At 46.2% G+C, this 25,957-nt stretch overlaps 1 protein-coding gene across 10 annotated transcripts in view; it reads left to right on the top strand.

Moving 5' to 3' along the window:
• The window catches only part of INPP4A (inositol polyphosphate-4-phosphatase type I A), a 197,502-nt gene that overhangs the window by 52,408 nt on the left and 119,137 nt on the right, over positions 1-25,957 (top strand). For 3 of the 10 annotated variants that reach the window (XM_090065066.1, XM_090065051.1, XM_090065072.1), the window contains exon 1: positions 1,150-1,308. The exons of the other annotated variants lie outside the window; for them this stretch is intronic. The gene's annotated coding sequence lies outside the window, so the exon portion shown is untranslated. Of the gene's footprint in view, positions 1-1,149; positions 1,309-25,957 lie in introns of those variants that run through there. 10 annotated transcript variants of the gene reach the window in all.

Raw genomic sequence — 25,957 nt, 5'->3', positions numbered from 1 at the left:
CAGACAGGCTTACAGTTAAATTCCGTAGTGGTTTATGCATTATAAAGACATAGATAAATCATAGAATTCTAGAAATTAAGGATGAAAGGGACTTTAGGATCATCTAATCTTTCCCCAGTGCTACTTCAACTGTAGCTAAATCATCCCTGACAGATCTTTTTTTTAACCTGTTCTTACAACTCCCTAATGTTGGAGATCCATAGCCGTCTTGGATAACTTGTTCTACTGCTTCTGCAGACTTACAGCAGCGATTCTCTACCAGGGTACTGTGGCTGAGATCCTTTCAAGGGTACCATGAAGTGTTAGCAGCACTGCTAGGTGCACAAACATGATTCACAAGATGAACCCAAACATTTCAAATAGGAATTCATGGTATTAAAAATATTCTGAATTACTGTGGTATTTTGGAGTTCTTTGCAACGGAGGAATTCCTCTATTCTTTTTCAGTAGTCAAAAAAGAAGTGAAAACTAAGAGGTGGCATTTTCTGAAGGGTGCTTGTAGTCTATTGAGGGACGCCTTTAGTGTAAAAATGAGAACCATTGCCTTACAGTCTGTAAGATTTTTCCTAATGTCTAATCTTAATGTTCCTTGCAGCAATTAAAGCCCTTTACTACTTGTCTTGTTCCCAATGGACACAGTTTACTTTAGTTTATGTTTCGCTACAGTCATCTTGGTTTAGGGAATTTTTGTAAACTACTTGAATTCTCCCTCCCTTCTTTGTTATCATTCTGAGCTTGCAGACTTGTGCCTGAATAATGCAGTTGATATCTGCAGTATTAAACACTGTGTGCATTGGATAGCTGCAGTATTAAACATTGGCACAATTTAGCAAGGCTTACAGAGCAATTTTTTACATTTGTATTAAAAAATATATTTTTCTGAAGAGAGAGTTGACTCCATAGCTTTATGGTTTCTAACTATCCAAGCTGAACTGAAGCACCACGGAGAATATACAAGGAGAAGGGAAGTTGGGGAAAAAAACCCAGCACAGCACTAGGGCAGGCTTTGTGCCTGCGCCTGTGTGCATGTTCAGTGGGGGGGGGGGAGCACGGGGACAGTGAAACTTAAACTCCTCCTGCAGATCTGCATCTGCTGTGAGTCACTGCTATGACTCACATTGTCAGCGTTCACTTTAGCTAGCATTCAAATAGAGCAGCTCTGGCAGTGGAAGAAGCAGGCTAGTATTGATTACCTGCTGCAGCAGACAATTGTGCCAAGATTATTTTTTTACAGCCATTGCTGGAACTCAGGAGGCTCTGCTGAACAACATCAGGTTATTTTCCTATTTTCTTTTTTTTAAAGAAAAGGTAAGAAAGCCTGTTGTTCATTAGAGGGGGAGAGATGTGGAAGGGTGACGAGTAGCTTGTGAAGGTTGAGTTTTATACTGCATTGCCTATCCTCAGAAGATGTTGGTCCTTGCAACCTTGTTATTGCTATTCATCATCTGTGCTGCTTGAAACAGCACACAGAATCATATGGCTAATGGGCGGTGCATGCCCTACGAAACAACATAATGATGCTCTCATTGACTGGTACATCCTATGTTATGTAATGCATGGCAGCCATGTTAAGGGTAGAGGACTTCTTTCAATGAAGCAGAGCTATTGTAGGTATCAGGACGCCAAAACAGCTGGGAGTTTTAATATGGTGCTCTGTCTATCATCTGGAAAGCGCAGCATTTCTAGGGTCCGTGGATTAAAAGCACACTGCTCACTTCTGAATTCCTGCCATTCCAGAATCAAAAATGGCATTGCCAGGATCTCTGTAAATGTCTTTTACATTTAAAATTGCATTGTGACTGCCCGTAATGTTCCGGCTGGGTTTGTGTGTTGTTGGGTGAGATTTGTTTGTTGCTGTCTCCCTTGTAAACATTGTTCAGGTTAATTTGTTTGCTTCCCATGCTTAATATCCCAGCTGCTGTTGTTTGCTGTCTGTGGCTCTAATAACACACGTTTCCAGGATAGAATTGCTCCAGCTGTTGGTTATGTTAGAAGAATGGGAGATTGTCCTCTTCATGGTTCTGAGATTAAGGACCTGACTTCCATTACCTCAAACATATGAAGTGATGAAAGTTATTTTATATTTTTAAGTTGTCATTTCCCCTGGAATTATAAAATCTTGATATTAGCAACACTGCTAAGAATCCTTTTTTGTATCCTACCAAGTTTTTAATCTTTGCTGTACTTGTAACCAGTTACTATATTTTACAGTATTAATCTTTTGCTTTTCAGTTCTAGTCATTTGTTTAACTTCATTTTGTATTTTTTTTGGTGTTTTTATGCATGCATTTTGGATTTAGTTTATGCCCTACAATGACATTGGCAATTGTTCTAAATAACCTAGTGCAGCCCAATCTGTTCTGTAATACTTCATTAATCTGAGAAAGACAGCTGGGTGTTCATTCGCTTGCTTTTTGACTGTAGGAGAATATCACTAATCTCCACATGTTATAGTTTGCACAAAAATGACGTTTTCTTTATAACTCAAAGAAATAGTGGCTGTAGTGAGGTCTCGTGTTACTACTAAGACTGTTTTTATCAAAGATGCCAGGCTTTGTCTGTGTATCATGAAGCATTAAAAGCTATGTCCGTAAAGTACTTTTGGGGGTACGTTAGCCTTTATTTTCCCATTGAACAATGCCTTGCTTGCTGTTTAACCATATTAATTGATCAAGTTTCTTTCTTGTTTCATATAATTTTTTATGACAAGTAAGCCTTGCACATTTTTTATAGAAATGAAAAAGCTGCTTTCAGTGCACTTGAAATACGGTTAGAGCTCAGGTGGCATCAGTATGAGAAAGCTGTAGTTCAAGAATTGCTTTTGGAAAGTTCAGCTCTTAGATTCCCTTCTCCCAGAGTTAGATTTCATTAAGTGAGCAATTTAATCATTTTAGGAGCATTTTTATGCACTTGAAATACTCCTCTGTGTGTAATATTATAAATGCAGGCTAATTTATCCATTGTCAGGGTGACCATGATTCCTCAGTAATGAAACCTACTGCTATCCCACTGCATGGTGGAAATGAATATCTGAACTGATTAAAATAAAGCATTCCAATTTTTCCACTGATTTGATTATTTTTGAGCCAATGTTGTATACACTGAGGTATAAAACCTACATTTCTCCACATTATGGTGTGTACGTACCTGTGCATGTGGCTTTTCATATATTTGAATATTTATATGTCTATGAGCATGTAAAGTATACATCTTTTAGAATTTCAATTTGTAAATGAAGTAAAAAAATGGTAACGTGGTTCTTTTCAACTGGGGTTGTATAATTTATTAATACAATTCAGACCTGGTTAAATCATGAAAATGAAGTGAAAATACATACTTGAGAGGAACAAAAATAGTTTTTTTCTGAATGGATACATGGTTGGATGCAGCCTCCCCACTTCTTGCCCTGTTGTTGAGGTGCAGCAGAGTCCTGTATTAACTCTAGGACCATTTATTGCTCTTTCTTATTAATGGATTTGGTGTAATACCCCTAGATTGAAAAGAACAGTTTAAAAAGAATGACAGAAAACCCCTGCAGGGCACCTGGGCAGTGGGTGTAATGAGAATTGAAAAGCTACTAAACATAGAAAGAAAGAGTTACTGAGACACAAGTGTCATTAGGGCTGGAGTCTGATAGCTTTATTGCCATCTTCAAGGCATATTAATATGTTTGTAACTAAGAAGTTAATTATTCAGTTACAAATGTTTTATACATTTTCATACCACAGTCTTAGAAGAATTAAACAGCAACATCTTCTGTTGGCATGGAAAAGAGAGCTGTATCTGATGTTTTGAAGCCAAGATGTATTGTAAACATAACTGATTTGGTTAAATGAATGCCATCTGCCATGTGACTGCAGGTCTGAGCTAGAGCTTATTGAAATTAGCCTTTGTGCTGACTTCCATTCAGCTTTGCATCCAGCCTTAAAGGAGGCTTAAAGGACCATTTCACTCATTCTTTCAGCAGGAGTTGTTTGGTGTCTCTCTGAGGTCATTGCTTAGAGTGGAGTACATGAGTCTGGAAGTTCTTTCCTGAAGCTTATCACTTCTTTCACAGTGAACCCAATAGAGGTGACCTCTTAAGTAATAAAAGGATTAAACAAAGAGGGCAATATTGGGTACCAATGAGCAGAGTTGGTGGGGAAGACACTTGGGAAGCACACCACACCCTTCCCCTCCTTGCACAAGTCTGCAAAGAATTTTTGTGTTTACACACAAAGTTGAACATTTTTCTCCTTCTGTCTGACTTCAAACTCTTTTAGTCTGGTCCCCTAACCTACCTCTTCCTTTTGTTTTAGTGTTTGTACTCTCTCTCTTTTTTTAAAAATGGACTGGTATCATCTGTCCCTTCCCATCCTTCAAAGCTTTATTATAACAAGCCCACTTTGACTTTGCTGGACTCTCAAACTGCTGTTCTATCTTTGGCCCAAACTACTAGAGCCCTTCAGCAGTTCCTGTTCCCTCCTCCAGTCATTTTGCTCACCATACCACAGTCAGCTCCGGCTCTGGGCAGCTGCTGCTGGCCATACCACCCAGGCTGCTCACAGGGCTTTCAGCTCTCCAGCCACCTGCTGCGTGCAGCCCAGGCTCTGTGGCCAGCAACCACCTGCTGCGTGCAGCCCAGGCTCTGTGGCCAGCAGCCACAGCTGCAAACAGCTGCTCCAGGCTCCAAAGCACCTCTGTGGGTGGATAGCAGGGGAAGGATCTGGGGCAGCATGACCCCAATCCCTCCCCTGCTTTCCAGCCAGAGGTGTGTGCAGCCACTGTTGCCACAGAGCAGTGCCAGTGCTCCTGAGCCTGGAGCAGCTGTTTACAGTCTGCCAGCTCCCTGTTGCAACTGCCCAGGGCAGCTGGCTGTGGCAGGTAGCCAGAAAGCTGCAAACAGCTGCATTGGGCTCCTCAGCCCTTGGCCAGGTTCCTTAGTGGTGGCGGCTGCTTGCTCACCTCCAAGCAGATGGCAGGGGAGGGTCTGGGGTTGTGCTACCCCAGACACCTCTCCTGCCGTCCACCCACAGGTGTATGTGAAGCCATCACAGAACCTTGCATCCAGTTATTTTCTGGAGATAAAAAGTTATTTGTTTTGTTGTTGCAGATTTTTTTGGTTTCCAAATAATCCTACCTGTTTGTATCGGAATTATTCCCTGGGTTTTAAAAGAAAGGGAAAAACTGCTGCTCAAGCATTGCCATTTTTAGTTCCCCACTGTATTCTGGAAGAACGTAATGCAGGTGTAGGCAGCCGCCAGCACATGTACCAGAGTGTGGCACTTGAAGGCGTTTTGCTTGGCACGTGTGTCTTGGGGTGGATGGTGGGAAAGGGGCTGGGGCGGTGCTGCCCCAGCAGTGCAGCCCCTCGTCGCTTCCCCACCATTCACCCCTGGCATGCCAATATCTTATAAATCAAAGTTGCAGATACTTTTGTTACTCTGCCCAAAAATGTTACTGACCCCTGACCTAAATCAGCACTGCCCTGAGACCTGGCGCTGGCTGCAAATGTTTTAAGGCAGGAGTAAGGCCTCAGCTGTCACTTTGAATAAGTAGAATAGGAACGACTCTGTTAGGTATAGAATTAGTTCTGTTGTATCTCTGCTCTTGTCTCCAGGAGTGCCTAGCACAGGAGTTGTTTTAGGGAGTCAGAGTGGTGGCAGCTGATAGGCATAGTTGGTTAGACCTATGCCTGTTTTTTCTTGCAGCGCTCGAGCAACAGGGGTACAGAAACTGAGACCCTGCTTAACTCGCAACATTTCCTCTGTCCTTGTGTTGGTGTCAGCTCCATGTGTTCAGGTTAAATGAGAATAGGGATCTCAGTATGATGATTCATTATTTCTGTGCTGAATGTTCCCTCTCAGGCTTCATTTCAGTTTGGTACTTCATCTTTTAAAGCAGCACAATGCTTCTTGAATTTCCTGTTCAGGCTTTAAGGGACGATAGTGAACTGGTTAAGTACAAAGTTGTACATGATTGGGAAGTGACTTTATATGTAGGGGTGCACTGATACTGGTAGCCTATTTATTATTAATTGGTCATATAGGCCGATACCGATCCAATAGCCAACTTACAGGAATGCAGCTGGGCAGCTTGGAGAGCAGACTCCTGCCAGTAAGTCTGGGGGGGAGGGGGTGTGGGGAACAGAAAGGGCATGGTGGGGGCCAATTGAGGCCCCCACAGTGAGGGAGGGAGTGGGGCTCGGGCAGGAACTGCCCAGCCAGGGTGGTGAATACGACCCTGATGCCAGAAGTGGGACAGAGCCATGGGCAGCTTGTCCAGCTGGTGTGGGGGAGTGAGGATGGGGGGCTGCTCCCTGCCACTGTATGTACCCCTGGGGGAGGCATGGGGGCTTGTCCCCCCAGATTTATGTGCGGGGTGAGGGCAGACTGCCTGCTGCAGGCTTGGGACCAGGGGCTGTGCCAGCCTCTTCCCAGTGAGGGGTGCTGGGCTCTGGCCGGGCAGGGGTGCGCCAGGCTTAGCTGTGCGGGACGTGTGGTGGCGGCGGTGGTACTGGGGGGGGAGGGGTGGCTATGTGGAATTTTGGGATGGCCACAGCCCCCTAAGTTCCCACTGGTGCTGCCTCTGCTCGGGGCACTCCACTCTGCTGCTTTTCCCTTGGGATCCTCGCAGTCAGCGTGGGGTTCCTGAAGGAAAGGCAGCAGACTGGAGTGCCCCGAGCAGGGTTGGCACTGAGGGACTGTGGCCACCCCAAAATGCCCCATAGCCCCCCCTGCTGCCTGCCATGCACAGCTGAGCCCACCCTCTTCCCAGCTCCACACCAGAAAGAGGCTGGCATAGCCCCTGGCCCCAAGCCTGCAACAGATGGCCCAACCTTGCCCTGCATACAAATCTGGGGGCTCATGCCCCCCATGCCTCCCCTGGGGTTATGCGCACAGCGGTGGGGAGCCACCTTCCCCTGCCCCCGGTGCCCTCCGTCCCACTCCCAGCCCTGGGGTCGCATTCACTGCCCTGACTGGGCAGGACCTGCCCCTGCCTTGTTCCCTCCCTCCCTGTGGGGACCTTGATCTACACCCCCATGCCCTTCCCTCCGCCCTCCCGGACTTACTGGCAGGGCACTGCTCTCCACGCTGCCTGGCTGCATTCCTGGCCTTGTGCATGCTGCAACTCTGCGCATGCATGCAGCATGTATCAGTGACATTATCAGCTATACCAGCCAAAAAAAGCCGATTGCCGATGATGTTAATTTTCCTTTTATTGGTGCCAAGAGACAGAAATATCAGGAGGAGTATGGCTCTTGTAAGGTGCCTATGCTAGGAAGGTGCATAGTGCCATGCTATACAGTGTCAGTGATGACAGCTGTTGTGCAGAAGCACAGATACTTTTACTACCATATAGTTTTACATAGAAAAAAAATGCAGGAAAACGCTTACTGTTTAAGCTGGATGTAGTCCAGATGCAGCCAAAGTTCCTTTTAAACAGAGCTCTTAGAAATGTGCAGGACAGGTGGTGGTTGGGGTCAGATTTAGCTTTCTGTGCATCGTCACTACACTTCTGTGGAGCCTACAGCTCAAATGGTGCATTGGAAGAGAAGGGTTGGTCCAAAATTACTGAGTTCAGGCAGTTTGTAGTGATTTTAACTCAGACAGTGTATAGAGAGTAGTCTATATAGAAAATGACCAGTGTCAGAGTTCTTAATGTAGTTTGAGCAACTGTTCTGGCATATAGGATATTTTGGCCTTTTTCCTAAGCTTTGTCCACCATTTTGTTGCACAAAGGCGGTTCGTTTCCCTGGAGGCGCGCTGAGATCACAGACACACAGACATCAGTTGGCACAGAAGGATGTATTTGTTTGCAAACAAAGGTCAGAGAGTGGAGCTTTGAAGCTCAAATCATCTCTGGCCCCAATTGTGTTTGCAAGCGGTTTTTTAAGCTCCTGTCTCCTGGGCGAGTGTGCAGACACAGGAGTTCCTGCAGCCTACTTCAGTTTCATACAAACATACATGTAGTTGCATCATTACATACATTGCATGTATATTATAATTAGTTATTTGAGTATGCGGGGCGGAGAGGTAAATATGCAACAGCTCATTAAGCATGCTCAAAACCACAAGAGTTCAAAAGTTTATACCCCAAGGCCATGCAGTTAAATTCCAGTTTCTGTAATCAGCATGAGAGTCTAAGGAGGATGGGGGAGAGGAGACTTGGACAGTATTTCTTTCTTATCGGGAGCAAGATGCAAGCTGTGCATTTCTAACAATATTCCCCCCTCAAGATGCTTTCTGCTTCCCATTCTTATTTAGACAGATTAAGATAATTACGAGGAATTTTCCTAAGAACGATGACTTTTGCTACAGTCTGCGCTTTGAGGGGGACTGTTGCAACTTGCATTCCTTCAACTGTGGTGGTTATCAATCTTATGAAATGGGGAGTAAGGCAAGGAATAAAAATCAACCCAGCCAGACCACACAGAAATACAAACCCTACTTTTTTCCACCAGGCTCCTCCAAGCAGATTAGACCACCAGTCCCCATCCCATGTGTTTTTCCACGTTTGTATTGGTACATGGGCTATTTTCCTGATCTCTTTGGCAGTCTGTAAGACTGCTTTCCCGTTATCATCTATTTGGAGACAACAATTAGAAAGGTTGAACTTTCTGTAGACTCCGCCATCCTCTGCGAGTAAATAGTCTAAGGCCATTCGATTTTGGTATATGGCCTCTCATCTGAGAACTCTGTCTGGCCAGTAACTCGAGAGCAGTGGCAGTTTGGTTAGTAATTATTTCCAAGACTGCCTGCAACCTGATAATTCTATTTAACATGTATATTGGTGTTCGGTATCCCCAACTTCGATCATTGGCCCATGTGGCCGGTCCATAAGACTCAATAATCCTTTGAGGGGGCCATTCATCCTCCTTCCACTTTTGGGAGCCACCTCGTGTCAAACTTACATCAGTACTTCTCTTGTTCCTCTTCCAATCATCATACAAAGAGATTCCCAACTTATTTCCAACTTCAGACAGTAGTAAAAAGAAAGCTGGTACAATCACCCCAGTGTAGCAGGTTCCTACCCACCCTTGTGGTAGTATTGTATAGGCCCGTCGTCCGCAAATCCAATAGTATCCTTTTAAGGCCCTATTTTCTCTATTAGCGGCATTTGGAGGGGCCCAACCATAGGGCATCTCGGGAAACCCCAAGCCCCCTTCTGGACCCAAAGGACCAGCAGCTGTGAGGTTTCCTCTCATGAAACATTCCCATAGCCCATCCTGGTTCTTGTTTGTACAATCTGTCCAATCATTACTTTGATTTGTGGCACTCCAATACTTATTAAACCACGCAATTGTTCCATTAGGGTGCTGTCACTCTAGCCGATTATACCCTGAGCTGTTAGGATAAAAAATCTGTTCTAATTTTGTAAGGTTCATCCACCGCACCTTCAAGGTCCATGTGCAATGGCTATGTCCTAAACTCTTTCCTGTACCATTATTACTGATGCAATACTCTCCTAATGCCACTTGGGAAAGATCCCAGCTGTGGTTTTCATCCCATTCTTGGCTAGTACCCTTAACATCCGCCTTACTATTCACTAGCCACTTTGGGGCCAGAGGAAAAGCCCTCCAAGGCCACCGTCCTCCGACCTCCTGGAGTCCCCCACAGGCCCAGCAGTTGGTGAGATTGAAAGTACCTGCAATTCTTTCCATCATGTCAACATACAAATTTGCTCCTGGGGGAGCAATTGAGGGGAACGGGGATATAGGGTGGCGGCTAGGGCTGCTCAATCCTGCCTCTTTTACTACATAGATAACAACAAGGCATATTAAGACTCTTGCCATATCCTCCCTCTCTTGAGATCAAATACAGCCTAAACTTTTCCTTTGTTACTTCTTTATCTGATTTTCTGGACTCTGATTATGCTATCTCAGGCGCAATTGGAGATCACCAGTAGGTTCACAGCTCCACCTGCTGGCTTTTTGTTCCGAGGACGGCTCAGCCTCCAGAGTGAGCTCGTCCTGGGAGCTGGTGTCCTCTGATGCTCGTGGATGTCATTTTACATGGGTATGGTGTATCCAACGGTCATGGCCGGCAATCTTTACAGCAGTGTGGGTTGTTAAAAGTACCTGGAAAGGGCCACTCCACCTCTTAGTCAAAGGTTCCTTCTTCCACCGCTGCACCAAGACCCAGTCTCCTGGGCGGAATTCATGTACCGGAACGTCTAAAGGCAGACGTTGAAAGGAGGCTGCATACCTGTGAAGAGAAGACAAGACAGACTGCAAAGCAATAACGTACATGTGAAGCTCGCTATTACCTAATTCAAAAGTTACATTTTCTCGCATCCCAGGAGGTAAGACTCGAGGAGGCATGCCAAACATAATTTCATATGGGGTTAATTTAAGGCCCCGTCGGGGAGTGTTTCGAATGCAAGTAAGAGCTAACGACAATGCCTGAGGCCACTTAAGGTGTGCTTCAATACAGATCTTGGTGAGTAGAGTTTTTAAGGTCCTATTCATGCGTTCCACTTGTCCTGAACTCTGTGGTCTCCATGGTGTGTGTAGTTTCCAAGTGATCTTGAGGGCTTGTGCGACTTCTTGAACTACCTTTCCCACAAAGTGTTGTCCTTGATCCGACTCGATGGATTTGGGCAGAGAATACCGGGGAATGATCTCCTGCAACAGATACTTCACTACTGTAGCCGCAGTGGCAGTTCTGGTGGGCCATGCCTCGACCTAACCGGAGAGCTGGTCTACCATGACAAGTAAAAACCTATGATGTCCGTATCGTGGGAGCTCGGCAAAATCAATCTGCCATGCTTGTCCAGGGTACGCTGCCCAGGGTCTACCTCCCATTGGCACAGGAGGTTTCGTTCGAGAGTTTACTTTCTGACATGTGATGCACCTGGTAGCAATACGCTGAGCTTCTACATATAGCCCTGGGGCTACTGCTTGGCGGATCACTAGATCACCCATAGCAAAGCCTCCCATATGGGTACTTGCATGGAGCTGGTGCAGCACCTCCCAAAGCAATGGCCTGGGTATCATGACTTTCCTTCCTGGTACTATCCACCACCCATGGAAGTTCTTTTCTGCACGAGCCTCCTGTGCAAATTTATCTTCTTCAGGGGAATACTGCGGGACTAGATCCCGGACGTATGGCCATACGGCATGGGACAAGGCCTGCCTGGATACTTCCTCCGCCTCTCCACCAATAAACGCAGCTTCCTTTGCTGCCGCATCAGCCCTTGCGTTTCCAAGCTTATGCTTTTCCTCAGCAGCCTTCCCATGGGCTCGCACATGAATTACTGCTACCTCTTTAGGCTGGTGGAGTGCATCTAGTAGCTTGATAATCTGGGGGCCGTTAGCAATTTTATTTCCAGAAGCCGTAATGAAACCTCTTTCTTTCCACAATAGTCCATGCACATGAACTGTAGAAAAAGCATAGCGAGAATCAGTATATACATTAACCCGCCAGCCTGTCCCCAACTGTAATGCTCGGGTGAGCGCAGTGAGTTCCGCGGCCTGTGCTGACCATGAGCTCGGCAGTGATTCCCTCCATACTACCTTATCCAAGGTTACCACTGCACATCCTGTTCGTCTTTTTCCATCGATGACAGAGCTGGAGCCATCTACAAAGTATTCAGCATCTGGGTTTTCAGTTGGGTCCTCAGCAAGATCAGGTCGCACCTCTGTGGTTTGATTCAGCACCTCAAGGCAGTCATGCATTGGTCTCCCTGGTTCCGGCAGCAAGGTTGCAGGGTTCAAGGCTGTAGTATGTTTGAAAGTAAGTCCTGGATTAGAGAGCAAAAATATCTCGTACCGTGATTGTCTGGAGGGGTTGAGAAACTTTCCTCCCTCAGTCCCTAGAATCTGGGGAACTCCATGAGGGGTGAGTATTTCCATGTCCGCACCCATGACTGTCTTCTGGGCTTCTTCGACAACCACTGCTGTGGCTGCCACAGCCCGAAGACAGGCTGGCCACCCGAGCGCAACTGGATCTAGAACCTTTGAGTAATATCCCACGGGTCTCCAAGTTGGGCCTGATGGCTGCGTCAGCACCCCTGATGCAACCCCTTGATTCTCATGAACATACAGTCGATATGGCTTTTTATTATTAGGGATGGCCAGGGCAGGGGGCTGGGTTAATGCTGCCTTAAGCAGATTAAAGGCATGCTGCATTTCTTTAGTCTATTTCCATTCAGTGAGACTCTCTTTAGTTAGGGAGTCATACAGTGGTCTAGCCTTTCCACCATAATCTGGTATCCATAGTCGACAGAACCCAGTTAGCCCTAGGAATGCCCGCAGCTCCTTGGGTGACTTAGGTGAGGTTAGACCTTGGATTGCCTGTATGCGATCCGCACTCAGGGCTCTGACTCCTTTTGAGAGCTTATATCCCAAAAATGTAACTTGAGGCTGACATATTTGGGCTTTCTCTCTAGAGACCTTATATCCTTTTTCCCCTAGAGTGTTTAGCAGTGATCTGGTGGCTTCCTCGCAGAGTTGCAAATTTGGGCTTGCAACCAGCAGGTCATCCACATACTGGAGGAGAGTCACTGCGGGGTGTGATCCCTTCCACTCCTCCAAGTCCTTCTGAAGGGCAAGTCCGAAAATATGGGGGGCTGCTATGAATCCTTGTGGGAGAACTGTCCACATGAGCTGGGCTTTATGGAAGGTATCTGGATCCTCCCACTCAAAAGCAAACAATTTTTGACTCTCTCGGTGAAGGGGAATGGAGAAGAAAGCATCTTTCAAATCTAGCACTGAGAATATTTCAGCTTCCCCTGGTACTTGTGTTAAAATCGTGTGTGGGTTTGGGAATACAGGGTGGTCTGAAAGAACCTTCTTATTTACTGCTCGCAGGTCTTGGACCAGTCTGTATGAGACCCCATCTGCCTTCAGCACTCCCAAGAATGGGGGTATTATATGGTGAGGACCCTTCCACTAGCCATCTGTACTTCTTGTATTTCTCTATTAACGGCTTGAGTCCAACTCTGGCCGCTCGGCTGAATGGATACTGCTTTACCCGAACAGGCCCCTCCCCATCCTTGAGTATGATCCTTACCGGGGAGACCGACTTAGCTCGCGCAGGGGTTCCATCAGCCCATACCGAAGGGTCTGCTCCAGTCATGTGATCTTCAGAACTTACTACAGGGCGTCGGTCCTCCAGGAGAGCCATCTGATAGTTCGAGCTCTGCTTGACAGGTAACTGGACCACCATCTGGTTGTCTCTGAAAAATATCTCAGCTTGCAGTTTTGTGAGTAGGTCCCGCCCAAGTAGTGCAACTGGGCAACTTGGAGAATATACAAAGGAGTGCTCAAGCAAATGGTCCCCCACTTTGGTGAGGAGTGGCTTACAAACGGGGAGTCGGGATTGCGTTCCCTCAATTCCTTCCACAAGAACATGCTGTTCACTAGTTCCTGCACAGGGGGGTTTTTCTGGAATCATTGAAAATGTAGCCCCAGTATCAACCAAGGCTTCAAAGTCTCTGCCACCAACCCTAATAGTTACCATGGGATCTTCTCGGGCTCCAACCCAAAGGGTAGTGGTCTTAGATCCCCATCCCCTTCATTCTGTGTCCTCACCCTTTTCCTCTGCCTGCATGAGGTGACCTCTTGGTTTTTGGGTCTTGGTGACTCTCTCTCTCTTCTCCTTCAACTTTGGACATTCCCTCTTCCAGTGTCCTTTCTCCCTGCAGTAAGCACGAAAGTCTGCTCCCACTCTTCCTCCTTTCCCTTTCTGTATTCCAGCCTTTCCAGGGTTACCTCCAGTTATAGCAGCTGCCAGCGCTGCCATCTGTCTTTTTATCCTCCTTGCGCTCCTGCGCTTGCTCACGATTCCCATATACCTTATATGCAATTTCCACCAGCTGTGAAATCGGTTTCCCAGGACCTCCCTCAGTTTTCTGTAGCTTCCTATGAATATCAGCAGTGGATTGACCAATAAACATAAGATTTACCATGCGTTGATTATCTGGGGCTTCTGGATCTAGGTCCGAAAACCTGCGGAACGCCTCGTACAGCCTCCCGAGGAAAGCTGAGGATCCTCTTCTTTTCCGTGTCTCACTTCATACAATTTAGACAGATTAGTAACCCAAGGCACTGCCTTCCCCATTGCTTCCACTATAATCCCCAGATACAGTGCACTCAGCTCTCTTCCTGCTGCGGTATGATTATCCCATCCCGGTTCCTCAACAGGGCAGGTATCACACAAGGTACTACCGGCAGCTCCCTCCGCTTCTACCCTGGCTGCTGCAATGCGCTCTGCCGTCCCCAACACTAATCTCCTCTCCTCAGGGGTCAGGAGGGTTTGGAGCATCATCTGGACATCAGCCCAAGTGGGTCGATGGGTTTGCCCAATAGATTGAAACAAGTCCCTCATCTTTTCAGGGTCTTCATGAAAAGAGGGGCTCTGATTCTTCCAATTGAATAGATCTGAAGTACTAAATGGGGTATAGACAAAAGTTGCATTGCCCCCCTCTCCGATAATCTCTCGCATCGGGCAATTCAGCACCGGCCGTGATTCTACAGTCATGTGCAAATTATAGCTCTTATTCCCTGATTCAGATGGGGCACTTGGCTGAGGCACTTGCTCTGAATCATTAGGTATAATTTGATACGCCGGTGGTGGTCTCCCTGAGGGAGGGAGCGGTGGTGCAGAAGGACTGGGTCCTGAGGAGGTGTCTGATTCATCCTCGCTACCTGTCAGGGTGACCGGAGAACGAACCCGATACTCGGCCAATTCAGGATCTCCCCCCCCCCCCCCCATTAGATTCAGGGAGTACAGGTGGTCCTCCTCGGGTCTTTCCTTTAACAACCATAACATGAGACTTTACTAAACATTTCTTAATCCAAGGTGGCTGATTTTGGACCACTCCTAACCGACAGTCTATGTAAGGAAACTGATCCCAGTGTCCATTCTGCATAATTATTTCATGGATAGCTATCACTTCTCTTACTGCAAAGGATCCTTTTGGGGTCCAGTGGACCCCGAATGTTGGCCACTCGAGTTGACAAAACTTAATTAAATCATCCTTTTTCATTTTTACCCCATAATCTGCCTGCTTTGTAAATTTCCTAAAGTTCTGTAAAACACAACCCAAAGGAGTACTTGAGCTTTCTACACGGGAGCTACCCACACCCATTTTAATGCCCACAAGAGTGCGCCCAACGCACACCAAATACCAGAAAGCGCTCACTAAAGGATCTGAGCCAGGACCGTCCGCGAAAGTACCAAATACCAGGCCAAAAGAATCCCCGGAACAAAACCAAATTGAACAAGTCTCTTTGTCCCCGGATCCAGAAACCAAATCGGGCAAGGGGATTCGTATACTCACTCAAGTATCCTAGAGATCTCGATCACAATCCCGGAATGTGTGTCTGGCATCCTCAGAAACCAAGAATTTTGCACAGGTAGCCTTTAACCTCCCGGGTACCTCGACTCACATCTCAAACCCCCTGGGCGAGCCCAAAAAGGCAGCTCGGTGCGCACTCCCCGTGGCGGCAGGGACGATCTTGTCACTGGGTCCCGGGGTGGTCAAAGGAGCTCCTGGCTGACTCACCAAATTGTTGCACAAAGGCGGTTTGTTTCCCTGGAGGCGCGCTGAGATCACAGACACACAGACATCAGTCGGCACAGAAGGATGTATTTGTTTGCAAACAAAGGTCAGAGAGTGGAGCTTTGAAGCTCAAATCACCTCTGGCCCCAATTGTGTTTGCAAGTGGTTTTTTTATGCTTCTGTCTCCTGGGCGAGTGTGCAGACACAGGAGTTCCTGCAGCCTACTTCCGTTTCATACAAACATACATGTAGTTACATCATTACATACGTCGCATGTATATTATAATTAGTTATTTGAGTATGCGGGGCGGAGAGGTAAATATGCAACAGCTCATTAAGCATGCTCAAAACCACAAGAGTTCAAAAGTTTATACCCCAAGGCCATGCAGTTAAATTCCAGTTTCTGTAATCAGCATGAGAAAGTCTAAGGAGGATGGGGGAGAGGAGTCTTGGACAGTATTTCTCTCTTATCAGGAGCAAGATGCAAGCTGTGCATTTCTAACAATTTTGCAAAATAAAATTATATGGTGTTTCACTGTAAGAACATGAGGTCCATCTGTCACCCACTGTCCTGGTTGTGAGAATGGTGAGAGCTGTGAATGATTTAGAGGAAAAGTTTTTTAAAAAATAGGGCATGTGTGGAGTGATCCATCCCTGTCATACCCTTCTATGTACTAGTAGTAGAATGCACCACTTACTGTTGAATAACACCTTGATAGGAAAATTACCAGATGCTTTAACATTTATTATGTAAGTAGAGCACTTATGGAAAAATTTGATGGGATACATTCTACAAATTTATAACTATTTGTGTTGTTTGCTTATCCAGAGACTCCAGAGTGCTTTACACTTTTTCTGTTTATAATTAATATATCTGTATTTCAGTTCCATCAACACTGAAATAACCATTGAAATATATAATAGCTATTAAGAGCCCACATTATGTTAAAATTAGGAGTGCACTGAGAGATTTTCTTTGCCAATACTGATAGCTGACGATTAACCAACCATATCGGCCGATACTGATCTGATAACCAATATTTAGTAATAGTGCAAGGCATTTTAAACTACTGACATAAACCTTTTTGGTTTTGTTTGTTTTGCATTTATAACACCCTTGCGCACATACGCCTTCTGCCTGCTCCCCTGCCTGTCCTCTATGAGGAAGGTGGTGACTGCCTTATTCTTGTGCACATTACCCCCTCAGCTATGGCTCCTACCTGCAGCCCTGCTTGTCGCACAGGCCCATGCTGCCATCCTGGGCGGGTGGGACAGACCCTTTTGCAGACAGCGCTTTATCCTGCCCATGCGCAAGCTAACATCTCTCCGGCAGCCCCGGCACTTGGGCCCCTGCTGCGCGCACAGCATTGCCATGACAGCAGGAGCCGGTAACAGTCCCCTTGTTGCTGAGTACCCCCTGCCCCTCCCGCTGCTTGGCAGGACCTTTAATCTGCTGCAGATTCGGGCTGGTGGTGGAGCTCAGGGACTGGACTACGTTCACCAGGGTACTCCAGGCACACAGCCATAATTATTGGCTACAACAACCAAAAAAAGCTGATAGCCAATAATACCATTTCTCTTTTTGTCGGTGCCGATTGAATAGCCAACCGATATATCGGTGTACTTTTAGTTAAAATGTTATGTGCAGCATAAAAAGACAAAAAGTGAAAAATGCCACACCTAACTGAGACAGTAGAAGAGAGAGCTTTAGGCAGTACATAATTAGAGTGCTAAGGCAATTGCTTCTATACCAACTCAGAAGTAATTAAGCCTCCTTTTGACCTACAAATGTAATTTTTTGTTGCATTTAGGAGGCTTCAGTTTGGAGGTCTCCCAACCAAGTACTGAACCGCATCTGATGAAGTGAGCTTGAGTTCATGAAAGCTTATGCATCTCTGAATTAGTCTATAAAGTGTGTTTCTACTTTACCTGCTTCACTTGGAGTAACATGGCTGGGTGTGTCATAATGCACCATTTTACTCTGGTTCTGATCTGATGTTCTCACTTGCCTCTTGTGTCTAATGTGAAAGAGGAGAACCTGAGTGAAGCTGTTAGCATTTTTGTTCTGTTTAGCCTTATTACTGTTCAGTACATTTACACTCATGATCTTGTTTGCGTTTAACCTTCATCTGTTGCAATAAGAAAATGCCTTTTTGTAACTCTGCATATTTTAGCAGCTCAAGAAGAAATTTCTTTTCCAAGCTGGTTTGTGGGGCTTGTTGTAACATCTCCTAAAACAGTGGCAGTCAGTCTTGAATCACTCAGGAGCAACTACCATTCACCAAAGAGCCAGAAAAATACAGCCTTGGAGGGGATTGGAACAAACATTACTGCAGTTCAAAAGGGGGACAAAAAGCACATTTAGTTAACATTCTAGGGTGCGACCAGATGAGTGGGAAGGTATGCTTTGTGGTGCCTCAAAGGCTTTTGAGACACTGCAGAATACATGCAGCACAGGTCAAAAAGTTCTTTGCGCTGCAAGTATGCCAAAATTACATACCAAGAAGTCCCAATATCTCAACAAAAAAAAAGTGCCCAAAAAAGCAGGGTGGTGCAGTTGACTGCAGCATGCACCACCTAAAACCAAAGCCTGGCTAGCCAGAGCCATGCTCTGACTGCCAGGCCAACTCCATGCACCCAGATTGCCTTTGCTGCAGCCCTGGAAGGTCCCCAGAAGGCTGCTGGGACCTCACCCGGGGCAATTTGCCATGTGCCAGAGAGCATGTGCAGGGGCGTTCCCGAGGACAAGTAACAAGTCACAACTATGTACTGTTGCTATTCGTTCCTGGGTGCGCTTGTGGAGACGCCTCCATACAGTCGGATCTGGAATATGCTCATTATTTATGATTGCAGGAAAGGCATACCAAAGATGCAGTAAAAAACACAAAACTCCACCCACATGAATACCATTTTCTGCAGAGATCCATGGGTAATAGATAGATTGAAGAGCCACATTTGCCTCCAGAGCCAGAGTCTGAGTCCTGCTGCCCTAAATAACATCTTTGTCTTTGTGTACAGCTGGAAACTGTCACAGATGGCTGGTGCTCAGGTTTTACTGAACATTCACAGTGCTTCAGAAGAAAAAATAGTAGTGTGCTGAAAAAACATGGATGCATTTAAATGTAAAAATGAGTGAAAACCTCCACTGAGAAACCTAACAAAGAGATGAAGGGAGGGATTAATTAACTCTTTCTGTTTAAAACCTGGTTTGAGCAGAAATCTGTGATAAACATTAGACATGAGCTGGTAATTTAACTATCAATTTCTGTGGAACAGCAAATGTTCCTTTCTGCTATAAGCAAGGCACAAAATATGAGTAATTAGGAAATATATCCCAACTTCATCTGTATTTTATTAACCAGTGCTTAAATGCCTCAAATTGACTTACAGGAATCATAGCATCTGACAAAGTAAGGTGTCGCCTACTGAAGCTCATGCCTTTCTGAACCAGTTAGATATGGTTAAGGTGCCACCTTGCCCTACCTTCTGCTGACTACAGACTCACATAGTTAATTATCTCTCTATATTTCTTTATTGTTGATCAGAGAGAGGTGAGAAGGTGGAGTTTGAAAGAGCAAGGGACATTTAGTTTGGGACATTTGCCACTGCAGTGTTGGTTTCCTCCTCCTCTACCCCACTCAGAGAGAGCTTCACTTTCCTTCCATCTGATGTGGCCTTTAAAGCCCTGTCTTGCTAGACACCAGAAGATTGATGTCTCCATACTGAATTGCAGTATTTTTTTAATGAAAAGTGAAGTTTGGAGCTCCACGTAGTTTGGTGCAAGTTTCGTACCAGGTATGCCAGATTTTGTATGTATTGGCAATCATCAAATACGTCTGTGTTAGAAGGTCACATGCGGTAGAAGGTCACGGTTGTCTAGGAGCGAAAGCTGGTTTTATGAAGGCAGCCAGATAATTTCCACAAAAGTTGACCTTCAGAAATTGACACATTGGCTTTAAACACACACCTATATTTGCCCAAAGATAACTTCCACTAATAACTGCTTAGTGCATTGGCTTTAAAATAGTATATAATCCAGCAATGAAATGTGTCTTTCTGTATTGACAGTGTATGCCAAAACAAACAAAGGTAGGAATTCAGTTGCTAGCAAAAATAAATTATACAAAGACCAATATAAAATGACTGAAGGAGCACTTTGGTATTTTTAAACACTAGATACCATTCATTTCATAGTCTTGAAAACAACTGAAACCTTCACTGAAGGCTAACTATGACTTTCATCCTCACTGTCAGTCAGTGTGCACGTAATAGCCAAGGCATGTGAAACTGTCCTCATTGGCTGTGTGCATACACAGAGACGGCCTGATCAGGGTGCGGGGCCCAGGGCACTTTCATAGATTTGTAGATGCTAAGGTCAGAATGGATCATCAAGTCCAATATTAGCGGCAGGACAAAGTTCTGGGGTCATGTGACCCCAGCCAAGGGCTTGTTTTGTAGACCCCCAAGGTAAGGGAGAGCACCACCTCCCTTGGAATCCCATTCCAGATTCTGGCAACCCTAACCATAAAGAAGTTTTTTCTGATGTCCAACCTAAATCTACTCTATTAGCTTGTGGCTATTGTCTCTGATTATTCCAAAGGGTGTTCTGGTAAACAGAGCATCTCGTATTGCCTGCTGCCCCCTTAGTGAATTTGTATACTGTCACAAGATCCCTGCTCAGCCTTCTCTTGTGGAGGCTGAAAAGGTCCAGGTTCCTTAGGCTTTCCTCATAAGGCCTTCCCTTCAGGTCTCTAGCCATATGAGTGGCCCTCCTCTTGACCCTCTCAAGGTTGTCCACATCCTTCTTGAATTGTGGCACCCACAGTTGGACGCAGTACTCATGCTGTGGCCTGACCTCCCTGGATCTGCTTGTGATGCAGTTACTAATGCATGACAAAGCGTGGTTAGCTCTGCAAATTACTTTGTCACACTAACTATCCATATTCATCTTGGAGTTGACAATGACTCAGATCTTTCTGCCACTGTGCTGCTGAGGTCATCCTCCAACCTATAGGTATGTTGGTGATGTCAAGGGCCTTCTTGAAGTCCAAGTAGATGACATGTACCTTGACTCCTGCATCTAAGCATTGTGTGACCTGGTCATAGAAAGAAACAAGGTTAGTTGGGCAGAATCTACCTGCTATGATCCTGTGCTGGTTGCCTTTCAGCATTATATTACCCACTGGACTCCTACAAATGTGATTCTTGATAATTTTTTCAAGGGTGCTCCCAAGAATAGAGGTGAGACTAATGGGTCTGTGGCTACCCGGATCTTCCTCCTTCCACTTCTTGAAAGTAGGGACCACATTGGCTCTTTTCCAGTCCTCTGGGATTTCACTTGAGCAGCATGAGTGCTCAAACAGTCATGCCAGTGGCTCTGCTATGACACTGGCTAATTCTTTTAGCATCCTTGGATGGAGTTTATCCAGTTCTGCTGACTTTAAATACATCTAGCCCCTACAAGTGTCTCTTTACTAGGTCGGTGGTGACAGCTGGTGGGCTGGTGTTTCTCCTGCTTCTGTCAGTAATGCACTTGGGACATTTGTCTAGATCCTAGTTCAAGAATACAGAGGCAAAAAACTCATTGAAGAGCTCTTCTTTTTTCCTCCTATCTGTCACCAACTGCCCTTGCCTATCCTGTAGGGGTCCTGTGCTGCCCTGCACCTTCTTTTTGCTCCTTATATACCTGAAGAAAGACTTTTTGTTGCCGGCCTGAGTTCTAATGCTGCTCTGGCCTTCCTAACTGATTCCCTACAAGTGTGAGCCAAGGAGGAGTATACCTCCTTGGTAGCTACCCCCTGCTTCCATAGTTTGTATGCCCCTCATTTTGCCCTTAGGGTTTCCTGGATTTCCCTGTTTAGCCAGGAGTGTTTCTTAGCCCCTTTGCCCCCTTTTCTACGTAGTGGGATTGCCGCCTCCTATGCCCACAGGATTGCTTCCTTGAGGAACGACCACCCTTCCCAGACCCCCATTTTGTCGATGTTCTTGAGCTTTAATGGCCCACTAACTAATCTCCTAAGCACACTGAAGTCACCCTTTCTGAAGTCTAGCATTTCTGCCCTGCTGGTTACTTTTCCCACCCTTCGCCAGATAGTGAATTCAATCAATTGATGGTCACCATCTCCTAGGGTGCTTTCTACCTGCAGATTCCTCACCAGGTCGTCCCCAGTAGCCAGCACCAAGTCCAGCACGGTGTTCTCCCTAGTGGGGTCATGTACCTCCTGCATTAGGTGGTGGTCCTGCATGCAAGTTAAGAACCTATGTGAATGATTAGTTCTGGCTGATTTGATCCTCCCAGCAGATGTCAGGGTAGTGTTAGGGCATCCGTGACAACTGTATCTCTTGACTGTATGGCCTCTGAGAGCTGCCCAGAGAATTCTAGGTCTAGCAAATCCTCCTAGTGTGGCAGTCTATACTAAACCCCCGCTCCCAAGTCCCTTTCCCATTGACCCCCTTGTATCCTGACCCACTATGTCAGTTTGGCTCTCTTCTGATCCCATCTTGATTACAGAAGATGTATATCGCTCCTTAACCTAGAGAGCAACGCCTCCTGTTTGTTTCCCATGCTCCTAGCATTAGTGTAGAGACATTTAAGCCCCCCAGTGGGTGTCCTTGGTACCCTCCTGTCCTGATGTCTGTTGGGCCCCTTAGTGCTTACCTGGGCTGATGCAATGCATGGCTCGTGGTTCTCTGAACCTATGTTCTCGTTGTCCATTGCATCCCCATCCCCCTACGAACCTAGTTTAAAGCCCCTCAGAGGAGATCAGCCAACCTGTAAGAGAACAGACTCTTACCTTTAGAAAAAAGATAAAGACCATCTCATCCCAGGATACCTCTCTCATGAAAGTCTGGATTGTGGTTGTAGAAGGCAAAACCCGCACGATGGCACCAATTCCGCAGTCGCAGATTGACTTCTCAGCAAAAGAAGGCCTTCCTTTAACATTTCAAAATGAATGGGTTCTGTATGCCAAGCAGTTTGCTTGACTGGGACTTGATCTTCTAATCTCATTTCCCCTTGATTCCTATTTTGTAGGGCATCACTGTACTCTGGATAGATGCATTGCTCTGTAGGCATGTGTGAGTATTTATTTTCAGGAGCTGCTGTGTATGCACATTTTTTTTTCATTCAAGAGGGGAGCTAAAAATAGATGGTAAGATAGCTAAAAATAGGCACTGCATTTAATGCAAGCAAGATTGAAATTATTCTGCAGTAGTTGGATCAAGAAAAATTTTTCTTCTCTTTCTGAATGTCATGTTTTGATATAATTAGCGATCCATAGATATATTGGTCGCATATCAGATTGACAGGAAAATTAACATTATCAGCAATTTGCTTTTTTGGCTGATAATGTCACCGATAAATGCCACGTGTGTGCACACAGCTGCAGTATGCACATAGTCAGGAGTAAGTCTGGGGAGGAAGGAGCATGGGGGAGGGAAGAGGCATGGGGGGTGCATATAAAGGCCCCCCCACAATGAGGGTGGGGTGGAGCAGGGGATGGGGATCGGACACTGGGGATGGAAGCAGGATGGAGCTGTGGGCAGCTTGTCTAGGGGGTTTTGAAGGGTGGGGAGGGTAGTGCTCCCCACCACTGCATGTGCCCCCTACAGATTTGTGCACAAGGCAAAGGCAGGCTGCCCACTGTGGACTCAGGGCCAGGGGCAGTGCCAGCTTCTTCCTGGCAGGGGGCTGGGCTGGGGCTGTGCTCAGGGCAGGTAGGGGAAGGGCAGGCACACCTGCACAGGGCGGGTAAAGGCAGTGATGCTGGGAGGGGGGACTACAGGGAATTTTGGGGTGGCTATAACCTCCCCAACCGCCCCCTAGCATTGCCCCTGCTCGGGGCAATTAGCTCTGCTGCCACCCCAGAATTCCCCATAGCCCCACTGTAGCCACCCCTCCCAGTGCCGCTGCCACAGCTGAACCCACCCTATCCCCAGCTGCCCCGAGTGCAGCCCCAGCCCAGTCTTCCACCAGGAAGAGGTTGTTGCAGCCCCTGACCCTGACCCTGACCCTACAGCAGCCAGCTAGTCTACCCTCACTGTGTGCACAAATCTGGGGGGCACATGCCTCCCTTGAGGGTGCACGCAATGGTAGGGAGCTGCCCCTCCCTGCCCTGTGCCCCCTGGGTGAGTTGTCTGTGGCTCTGCCTCACTCCAAGCTCTGGATCCCATTCACTGCCCTGGCTGGGCAGTGCCCACCCCAGCCCTACTCCCTCCCTCACTGTGGAGGCCTCGATCTGCCCCTTCACACCCCTTTCCCTGCCCCCTCCTCCCCAACAGACTTACCAGTAGGAGGCTGCTCTCCAAGCTGCCTGGCTGCCTTCCTGTAAATCGGCTATTGGCTTGGTATTGGCCAAGAAAATCTTTATCAGTGCACCCCTAGATATAGTTGTGATAATACTTTGTGTAAATTAATATTTTCAAGTAAAATTGCCACAGGGGCCATGCAGATGTTGATAGTCATCTTAGACTGAAGAATTTACTTTTTGCTTGTTTGTTTTTAATTCCAAGAATCAGTATTTTATTAAGTATTAGCAGATTGCCCATTAAGAATTGTGGGGGGAGGGGCAGGCAGGGACAGAGCACTGCCACCCACCATCCTGTGGTGCTACCACCTTGTGGGGAGTGAGAGGGCAGCTTGCCCCGCCACCTCCTCTGTCCCCCTATGCCAACGCCCCACGCTGCCTCCAGCGCGCTGGCCTCACCCCCCCCATTCCATCAGCACTGTCATGGCAGTGCTCTGCACTCTGGTTGATTGTTTCATTAACCAATCAGAGCGCTCCAAGAGTGTTACGGCCAGACAGACTAAGCCCTTTATTATATAAGAATTCAAGAGCATTTTGACTGGGGGGGAATTGCAGGTGATTACTCAGCAAAATGAGAAGTGATCAGACAAACATTAAATGAAACCTGCCATTAATTGCCAGCTTTAAAAATGGGGTAAGATTCTGGAGCAAAACCAAAAAAGGGGACCAGATAGGACTCAGTTACTCTTCTTCCACTAGCAGAGGACAGGCAGAGTCATTGCTAGCCTGACCTAGGAAAAATACTTTGTCCAGATTTACTGCCTGAATAGCAGAAATTAAAGTCCTTCAATCATGATAGCAGGAAATTTTCTCTGGCCCAGACTAACCGTACAATGCAGGCTGAAGCTGCGCTGCCCCAGGAGCAAAACAGAGACAAAAGTGTAATTCAAACAATTGGAAGATGTTCTTTCCCCACACACTGCGCTCAGGTAGTACCAGGTTTTCCCCAACCCTTCATCCCACCCCACCCCACCCCATGCCTCCTTTCTCACAGGTAGGAATGCCAGGCATCTCCACACATCCTCCCAAGCCTGAACTGAAGTGAAACTATGAGCAGGACCCTAGGCACAGATGTAGGGGATGCCTGACTGCCCTGCACATCTAAGTAAGACTGGTGATAAGCTTGCTGTCTATTAAGGTAAATATTTTTACCTATTTGCAAAGAGGACTAAACTACACCTGGTATCATGGATTCCAGACTCTTCAGAAATGCTCCCAAGCATATTAATTACGAAAGAAAATCATAAGTTGCCTGCTTCTTCCAGGGGAGACTGTCATTTTCTGGAGGGTGAGAAACAGAGTGGCAGTGAGTAGGGAATTTGCAGTACAAAAATACACTCCTCTCACAGTAAGTGCATCTTTGCATATCTGCCTTTAAAAAGGTTTGTCTGTCATGGTGGTGTCCCGTGCTGCTTGTGCTTTGCTGCTTAGGGATAATGGCATAGCTATATCAGCTCCATATTGTTGAGCTTTTGCTGGTTTTTTATATTAGCCATGTTTATATAGCAGTCAAAAATTCATTTCTCTCAGAGGTTCCCAGTGAGAAGAACTGGAGAGTTTGAAGTCTGCAGGGGAATGGAATAAAGATGTGCCCCAATATATTTCCTTGCAGTTAATGACCTGGAGGATTTTTAAATTCTGGCAGCAAGGACTTTGAACTACCTTTGTGTAGATCACAAGCCAAACTTCATCCTGTTTTAATGTAAACAGTGCTGTATACCTGGCCGTGGAGAGCCTTGCCCTCTTGTCTTAATGCAGAAGGCCAAAGGCAGAACGTTTTCAAAAGTGTGGTATGATATGAAAGAGTGTAATCACACTCTCCTGTTTTACAGCTATTACAAAGCAACTTGATTAGAAAAGCTGCAATATGGCATACAGCGGGGGAGGGTTTTGCTATGACTCAGCGGTTAGCTAGAGCCTTTCTATTGTAAATGACACTGCATTAACCTCGTTTAATAATTGGGAGAAAAATCACTATTGTATATAGAATCATAATCATAGACAATTAGGGTTGGAAGGGACCTCAGGAGTCTAACCCCCTACTCAAAGCAGGACCATCCCCAATTAGATCATATATAACCCAAGTAAGAGAATAAAATAAGCGGTGAAGTTCATATAAATTAGTTATAGCTGGTATTAAAGCAGAATGTATATAGCATTAA

This window comes from Crocodylus siamensis, chromosome 1, assembly GCF_052110815.1.
Source record: "Crocodylus siamensis isolate JL-2025a chromosome 1, ASM5211081v1, whole genome shotgun sequence".
Lineage (NCBI taxonomy): Eukaryota > Metazoa > Chordata > Crocodylia > Crocodylidae > Crocodylus > Crocodylus siamensis.
This window is presented reverse-complemented; position numbering and strand designations above follow the sequence as displayed.